Here is a 9,148-nt window from a genome sequence, read left to right as displayed (position 1 = left end):
TCATAATTTCTGTTTGGAATCACAATTGCAGTTCAAAGCTCGAGGTCTTAATTCCAGTCTGCGGTCACAATTCCGGTTTGGAATCACAATTGCAGTTCAAGGCTTGAGATCACAATGCCAGACTGAGGTCTCAATTCCCGTTTGGAATCACAACTGCTGCTCAATGCTCGGGGTCACAATTCCAGTCTGAGGCCACAATTCCCGTTTGGAATCACAACTGCTATTCAAGGCTTGAGTTTACAATTCCAGTTTGGAATCACAATTGCAGTTCAAGTCTCGAGATCACAATTCCAGTCTGAGGCCCCAATTCCTGTTTGAAATCCAATTGTAGTCCAAGGCTCGAGGTCACAAATCCAGTCTGAGGTCACAATTCTTGTTTGGAATCAAAATTGCAGTTCAAGGCTCAAGATCACAATTGCAGTCTGAGGCCACAATTCCTGTTTGGAATCACAATGGCAGTTCAAGGCTAGAGATCACAATTCCAGTCTGAGGCCACAATTCCCGTTTGGAATCACAATGGCAGTTCAAGGCCCGAGATCACAATTCCAGTCTGAGCCCCCAATTCCGGTTTGATTTCAGAGCTGCAGCTTAAGGTTCAGGGTCACAATTCCAGTCTGAGGTCCCGATATCGGTTTGGTTCCACAACTGCAGCTCAAATCTCTAGGTCACAAATTCAGTGTGTGGTCACTAATCCCGTTTGGAATCACATTTACAATTCAAGGGTCGAGATCACAATTCCAGTCTGAGGCCACAATTCCCGTTTGGAATTACAACTGCTATTCAAGCCTCGAGGTCACAATTCCGGTTTGGAATCACAATTGCATTTCAAGGCTGGAGAACACAATTCCAGTTTCAAATCACATTTGCATTTTAAGTCATGAGGCCACAATTCCAGTATGAGGACACAATTCCTGTTTGGAATCACAACTGATCTTCAAGGCTTGAGCTCACAATTGCAGTCAGAGTTCATGAATCCTGTTTGGTATCACAAATACATTTCAAGTCTCCAGATCACAATTCCAGTCTTAGGCCCCAAATCCTGTCAGGAAACACTACTAAAGTTCAAGGCTCGAAGACACAATTGCAGTCTGAGGACCCAATACCGGTTTGGTATCAAAACCGCAGCTCAAGGCTCGGGGTCACAAATCCAGTCTGAGATCACAATTGCGGTTTGGTATCAGAACTGCAGCTCAAATCTCTAGGTCACAAATGCTGTGTGTGGTCACAAATCCCGTTTGGAATCACATTTGCAGTTCAAGGGTCGAGATCACAATTCCAGTCTGAGCCCCCAATTCCAGTCTGAGGACCCAATTCCGGTTTGGTATCACAGATGCAGCACAAGGCTCAGGGTCACAATTCCAGTCTGAGGACCCAATTCCGCTTTGGAATCACAACTTAATTTCAAGGTTCGTAGTCACAGTTCCAGTTTGAGGTCCCAATTCCGGCTCTGAATCGCAACTGCTCTACATTGCTCGAGGTGACGATTCCAGTCTGAAGACTCAATTCCGGTATGGTATCACAACTGCAGCTCAAGCCTAGTTGTCACATTTCCAGTCTGAGGCCACGATTCCCGTTTGGAATCACAATTGCTATTCCTGTCTCGAGATCACAATTCCAGTCTGAGGCCCCAATTCCTGTTTGGAATCAGTACTGCAGATCATGGCTAGGAGTCACAATTCCAGTCTGAGGCCCCAATTCCCGGTTGGACTCACAACTGCAGTTCAAGGCTCTAGGTCACAATTCCAGTCTGAGGTCACAATTCCCAGTTGGACTCACAACTGCCGGTCAAGCCTCGAGGTCACAATTCCAGTCTGAGGTCACAAGTCCTGTTTGGAATCACAATTGCAGTTCAAGGCTTGAGTTCACAATTCCAGTTTCAAATCACATTTGCATTTTAAGTCATGAGGCCACAATTCCAGTATGAGGACACAATTCCTGTTTGGAATCACAATTGATGTTCAAGCCTCGAGGTCACAATTCCAGTCTGAGGCCACAATACGGCTTTGGAATCACAACTAAAATTCAAGGCTCGAAGTCACAACTGCAGTCTGAGGACGCAATAGCTGTTTGGAATCAGTACTGCAGCTCAAGGCTCCGGGGTCATAGTTCCAGTCTGAGGCCACAATTCCCGTTTGGAATCACAACTGCAATTCAAGGCCCGAGGTCACAATTACAGTTCGGAATCACAACTGCTATTCAAGGCTCGAGGTCACAATTCAAGTCTGAGGCCACAATTCCGGTTTGGAATCATATTAGCAGTTCAAGGCTTGATTTCACAATTCCGGTTTGAAATAACAATTGCATTTCAAGGCTTGAGGTCACAATTCCAGTTTGAAATCACATTTGCATTTTAAGTCTTGAGGCCACAATTCCAGTATGAGGATAGAATTCATGTTGGGAATCACGATTGATGTTCAATGCTCGAGGTCACAATTCCAGTCAGAGTTCATGAATCCTGTTTGGAATCACAATTGCATTTCAACTCTCAAGATCACAATTCCAGTCTTAGGCCCCAAATCCTGTCAGGAAACACTACTAAAGTTCAAGGCTCGAAGACACGATTCTAGTCTGATGACCCTATACTGGTTTGGAATCACAAGTGCAGCTCAAGGCTCGGGGTCACAATTCCAGTCTGAGGCCACAATTCCCGTTTGGAATCACAATGCAGTTCAAGGATCGAGGTCACAATTACAGTTTGGATTCACAATAGCAGTTCATGGAATGAAATCACAATTCCAGTCTTAGGTCAATATTCCTGTTTGGAATCACAACTGCTATTCCTGTCTCGAGATCACGATTCCAGTCTGAGGACCCAATTCCGGTTTGGTATCACAAGTGCAGCTCAAGGCTCAGGGTCACAATTCCAGTCTGAGGCCACAATTCCCGTTTGGAATCACAACTGCAGTTCAAGGATTGAGGTCACAATTACAGTTTGGATTCACAATAGCAGTTCATGGAATGAAATCACAATTCCAGTCTTAGGTCAATATTCCTGTTTGGAATCACAACTGATGTTCATGTCTCGAGATCACGATTCCAGTCTGAGGACCCAATTCCGGTTTGGTATCACAGATGCAGCACAAGGCTCAGGGTCACAATTCCAGTCTGAGGACCCAATTCCGCTTTGGAATCACAACTTAATTTCAAGGTTCGTAGTCACAGTTCCAGTTTGAGGTCCCAATTCCGGCTCTGAATCGCAACTGCTCTACATTGCTCGAGGTGACGATTCCAGTCTGAAGACTCAATTCCGGTATGGTATCACAACTGCAGCTCAAGCCTAGTTGTCACATTTCCAGTCTGAGGCCACGATTCCCGTTTGGAATCACAACTGCTATTCCTGTCTCGAGATCACAATTCCAGTCTGAGGCCCCAATTCCTATTTGGAATCAGTACTGCAGTTCAAGGCTCGAGCTCACTATTACAGTTTGGAATCACAATAGGAGTTCATGGAATGAGGTCACAATTACTCTCTGAGGTCATAATTTCTGTTTGGAATCACAATTGCAGTTCAAAGCTCGAGGTCTTAATTCCAGTCTGCGGTCACAATTCCGGTTTGGAATCACAATTGCAGTTCAAGGCTTGAGATCACAATGCCAGACTGAGCTCTCAATTCCCGTTTGGAATCACAACTGCTATTCAAGGCTTGAGTTTACAATTCCAGTTTGGAATCACAATTGCAGTTCAAGTCTCGAGATCACAATTCCAGTCTGAGGCCCCAATTCCTGTTTGAAATCCAATTGTAGTCCAAGGCTCGAGGTCACAAATCCAGTCTGAGGTCACAATTCTTGTTTGGAATCAAAATTGCAGTTCAAGGCTCAAGATCACAATTGCAGTCTGAGGCCACAATTCCTGTTTGGAATCACAATGGCAGTTCAAGGCTAGAGATCACAATTCCAGTCTGAGGCCACAATTCCCGTTTGGAATCACAATGGCAGTTCAAGGCCCGAGATCACAATTCCAGTCTGAGCCCCCAATTCCGGTTTGATTTCAGAGCTGCAGCTTAAGGTTCAGGGTCACAATTCCAGTCTGAGGTCCCGATATCGGTTTGGTTCCACAACTGCAGCTCAAATCTCTAGGTCACAAATTCAGTGTGTGGTCACTAATCCCGTTTGGAATCACATTTACAATTCAAGGGTCGAGATCACAATTCCAGTCTGAGGCCACAATTCCCGTTTGGAATTACAACTGCTATTCAAGCCTCGAGGTCACAATTCCGGTTTGGAATCACAATTGCATTTCAAGGCTGGAGAACACAATTCCAGTTTCAAATCACATTTGCATTTTAAGTCATGAGGCCACAATTCCAGTATGAGGACACAATTCCTGTTTGGAATCACAACTGATCTTCAAGGCTTGAGCTCACAATTGCAGTCAGAGTTCATGAATCCTGTTTGGTATCACAAATACATTTCAAGTCTCCAGATCACAATTCCAGTCTTAGGCCCCAAATCCTGTCAGGAAACACTACTAAAGTTCAAGGCTCGAAGACACAATTGCAGTCTGAGGACCCAATACCGGTTTGGTATCAAAACCGCAGCTCAAGGCTCGGGGTCACAAATCCAGTCTGAGATCACAATTGCGGTTTGGTATCAGAACTGCAGCTCAAATCTCTAGGTCACAAATGCTGTGTGTGGTCACAAATCCCGTTTGGAATCACATTTGCAGTTCAAGGGTCGAGATCACAATTCCAGTCTGAGCCCCCAATTCCAGTCTGAGGACCCAATTCCGGTTTGGTATCACAGATGCAGCACAAGGCTCAGGGTCACAATTCCAGTCTGAGGACCCAATTCCGCTTTGGAATCACAACTTAATTTCAAGGTTCGTAGTCACAGTTCCAGTTTGAGGTCCCAATTCCGGCTCTGAATCGCAACTGCTCTACATTGCTCGAGGTGACGATTCCAGTCTGAAGACTCAATTCCGGTATGGTATCACAACTGCAGCTCAAGCCTAGTTGTCACATTTCCAGTCTGAGGCCACGATTCCCGTTTGGAATCACAATTGCTATTCCTGTCTCGAGATCACAATTCCAGTCTGAGGCCCCAATTCCTGTTTGGAATCAGTACTGCAGATCATGGCTAGGAGTCACAATTCCAGTCTGAGGCCCCAATTCCCGGTTGGACTCACAACTGCAGTTCAAGGCTCTAGGTCACAATTCCAGTCTGAGGTCACAATTCCCAGTTGGACTCACAACTGCCGGTCAAGCCTCGAGGTCACAATTCCAGTCTGAGGTCACAAGTCCTGTTTGGAATCACAATTGCAGTTCAAGGCTTGAGTTCACAATTCCAGTTTCAAATCACATTTGCATTTTAAGTCATGAGGCCACAATTCCAGTATGAGGACACAATTCCTGTTTGGAATCACAATTGATGTTCAAGCCTCGAGGTCACAATTCCAGTCTGAGGCCACAATACGGCTTTGGAATCACAACTAAAATTCAAGGCTCGAAGTCACAACTGCAGTCTGAGGACGCAATAGCTGTTTGGAATCAGTACTGCAGCTCAAGGCTCCGGGGTCATAGTTCCAGTCTGAGGCCACAATTCCCGTTTGGAATCACAACTGCAATTCAAGGCCCGAGGTCACAATTACAGTTCGGAATCACAACTGCTATTCAAGGCTCGAGGTCACAATTCAAGTCTGAGGCCACAATTCCGGTTTGGAATCATATTAGCAGTTCAAGGCTTGATTTCACAATTCCGGTTTGAAATAACAATTGCATTTCAAGGCTTGAGGTCACAATTCCAGTTTGAAATCACATTTGCATTTTAAGTCTTGAGGCCACAATTCCAGTATGAGGATAGAATTCATGTTGGGAATCACGATTGATGTTCAATGCTCGAGGTCACAATTCCAGTCAGAGTTCATGAATCCTGTTTGGAATCACAATTGCATTTCAACTCTCAAGATCACAATTCCAGTCTTAGGCCCCAAATCCTGTCAGGAAACACTACTAAAGTTCAAGGCTCGAAGACACGATTCTAGTCTGATGACCCTATACTGGTTTGGAATCACAAGTGCAGCTCAAGGCTCGGGGTCACAATTCCAGTCTGAGGCCACAATTCCCGTTTGGAATCACAATGCAGTTCAAGGATCGAGGTCACAATTACAGTTTGGATTCACAATAGCAGTTCATGGAATGAAATCACAATTCCAGTCTTAGGTCAATATTCCTGTTTGGAATCACAACTGCTATTCCTGTCTCGAGATCACAATTCCAGTCTGAGGACCCAATTCCGGTTTGGTATCACAAATGCAGCACAAGGCTCAGGGTCACAATTCAAGTCTGAGGCCACAATTCCGCTTTGGAATCACAACTTAATTTCAAGGTTTGAAGTCACTGTTCCAGTCTGAGGTCCCAATTCCGGCTCTGAATCGCAACTGTTCTACATTGCTCGAGGTGACGATTCCAGTCTGAAGACTCAATTCCGGTATGGTATCATGACTGCAGCTCCAAGCCTAGTTGTCACATTTCCAGTCTGAGGCCACGATTCCCGTTTGGAATCACAACTGCTATTCCTGTCTCGAGATCACAATTCCAGTCTGAGGCCCCAATTCCTGTTTGGAATCAGTACTGCAGATCATGGCTAGGAGTCACAATTCCAGTCTGAGGCCCCAATTCCCAGTTGGACTCACAACTGCCGGTCAAGGCTCGAGGTCACAATTCCAGTCTGTGGTCACAATTCCAGTTTGGAATCACAACTGGAGTTCAAGGCTCGAGGTCACAATTACAGTTTGGAATCACAAGAGCAGTTCATGGAATGAGGTCACAATTACTCTCTGAGGTCATAGTTTCTGTTTGGAATCACAATTGCAGTTCAAAGCTCGAGGTCTCAATTCCAGTCTGAGCCCCCAATTCTGTGTTGGAATCACAACGGATGTTCATGTCTCGAGATCACGATTCCAGTCTGAGGACCCAATTCCGGTTTGGTATCACAAGTGCAGCTCAAGGCTCAGGGTCACAATTCCAGTCTGAGGCCACAATTCCCGTTTGGAATCACAACTGCAGTTCAAGGATTGAGGTCACAATTACAGTTTGGATTCACAATAGCAGTTCATGGAATGAAATCACAATTCCAGTCTTAGGTCAATATTCCTGTTTGGAATCACAACTGATGTTCATGTCTCGAGATCACGATTCCAGTCTGAGGACCCAATTCCGGTTTGGTATCACAGATGCAGCACAAGGCTCAGGGTCACAATTCCAGTCTGAGGACCCAATTCCGCTTTGGAATCACAACTTAATTTCAAGGTTCGTAGTCACAGTTCCAGTTTGAGGTCCCAATTCCGGCTCTGAATCGCAACTGCTCTACATTGCTCGAGGTGACGATTCCAGTCTGAAGACTCAATTCCGGTATGGTATCACAACTGCAGCTCAAGCCTAGTTGTCACATTTCCAGTCTGAGGCCACGATTCCCGTTTGGAATCACAATTGCTATTCCTGTCTCGAGATCACAATTCCAGTCTGAGGCCCCAATTCCTGTTTGGAATCAGTACTGCAGATCATGGCTAGGAGTCACAATTCCAGTCTGAGGCCCCAATTCCCGGTTGGACTCACAACTGCAGTTCAAGGCTCGAGGTCACAATTCCAGTCTGAGGTCACAATTCCCAGTTGGACTCACAACTGCCGGTCAAGCCTCGAGGTCACAATTCCAGTCTGAGGTCACAAGTCCTGTTTGGAATCACAATTGCAGTTCAAGGCTTGAGTTCACAATTCCAGTTTCAAATCACATTTGCATTTTAAGTCATGAGGCCACAATTCCAGTATGAGGACACAATTCCTGTTTGGAATCACAATTGATGTTCAAGCCTCGAGGTCACAATTCCAGTCTGAGGCCACAATACCGCTTTGGAATCACAACTAAAATTCAAGGCTCGAAGTCACAACTGCAGTCTGAGGACGCAATAGCTGTTTGGAATCAGTACTGCAGCTCAAGGCTCCGGGGTCATAGTTCCAGTCTGAGGCCACAATTCCCGTTTGGAATCACAACTGCAATTCAAGGCCCGAGGTCACAATTACAGTTCGGAATCACAACTGCTATTCAAGGCTCGAGGTCACAATTCAAGTCTGAGGCCACAATTCCAGTTTGGAATCATATTAGCAGTTCAAGGCTTGATTTCACAATTCCGGTTTGAAATAACAATTGCATTTCAAGGCTTGAGGTCACAATTCCAGTTTGAAATCACATTTGCATTTTAAGTCTTGAGGCCACAATTCCAGTATGAGGATAGAATTCATGTTGGGAATCACGATTGATGTTCAATGCTCGAGGTCACAATTCCAGTCAGAGTTCATGAATCCTGTTTGGAATCACAATTGCATTTCAACTCTCAAGATCACAATTCCAGTCTTAGGCCCCAAATCCTGTCAGGAAACACTACTAAAGTTCAAGGCTCGAAGACACGATTCTAGTCTGATGACCCTATACTGGTTTGGAATCACAAGTGCAGCTCAAGGCTCGGGGTCACAATTCCAGTCTGAGGCCACAATTCCCGTTTGGAATCACAATGCAGTTCAAGGATCGAGGTCACAATTACAGTTTGGATTCACAATAGCAGTTCATGGAATGAAATCACAATTCCAGTCTTAGGTCAATATTCCTGTTTGGAATCACAACTGCTATTCCTGTCTCGAGATCACAATTCCAGTCTGAGGACCCAATTCCGGTTTGGTATCACAAATGCAGCACAAGGCTCAGGGTCACAATTCACGTCTGAGGCCACAATTCCGCTTTGGAATCACAACTTAATTTCAAGGTTTGAAGTCACTGTTCCAGTCTGAGGTCCCAATTCCGGCTCTGAATCGTAACTGTTCTACATTGCTCGAGGTGACGATTCCAGTCTGAAGACTCAATTCCGGTATGGTATCATGACTGCAGCTCCAAGCCTAGTTGTCACATTTCCAGTCTGAGGCCACGATTCCCGTTTGGAATCACAACTGCTATTCCTGTCTCGAGATCACAATTCCAGTCTGAGGCCCCAATTCCTGTTTGGAATCAGTACTGCAGATCATGGCTAGGAGTCACAATTCCAGTCTGAGGCCCCAATTCCCAGTTGGACTCACAACTGCCGTTCAAGGCTCGAGGTCACAATTCCAGTCTGTGGTCACAATTCCAGTTTGGAATCACAACTGGAGTTCAAGGCTCGAGGTCAC

This window comes from Sturnus vulgaris, unplaced genomic scaffold (genome assembly GCF_052056855.1).
Source record: "Sturnus vulgaris isolate bStuVul1 unplaced genomic scaffold, bStuVul1.hap1 Scaffold_384, whole genome shotgun sequence".
Lineage (NCBI taxonomy): Eukaryota > Metazoa > Chordata > Aves > Passeriformes > Sturnidae > Sturnus > Sturnus vulgaris.
The sequence above is the reverse complement of the archived record's forward strand: the minus strand, read 5'-3'. Positions refer to the sequence as shown.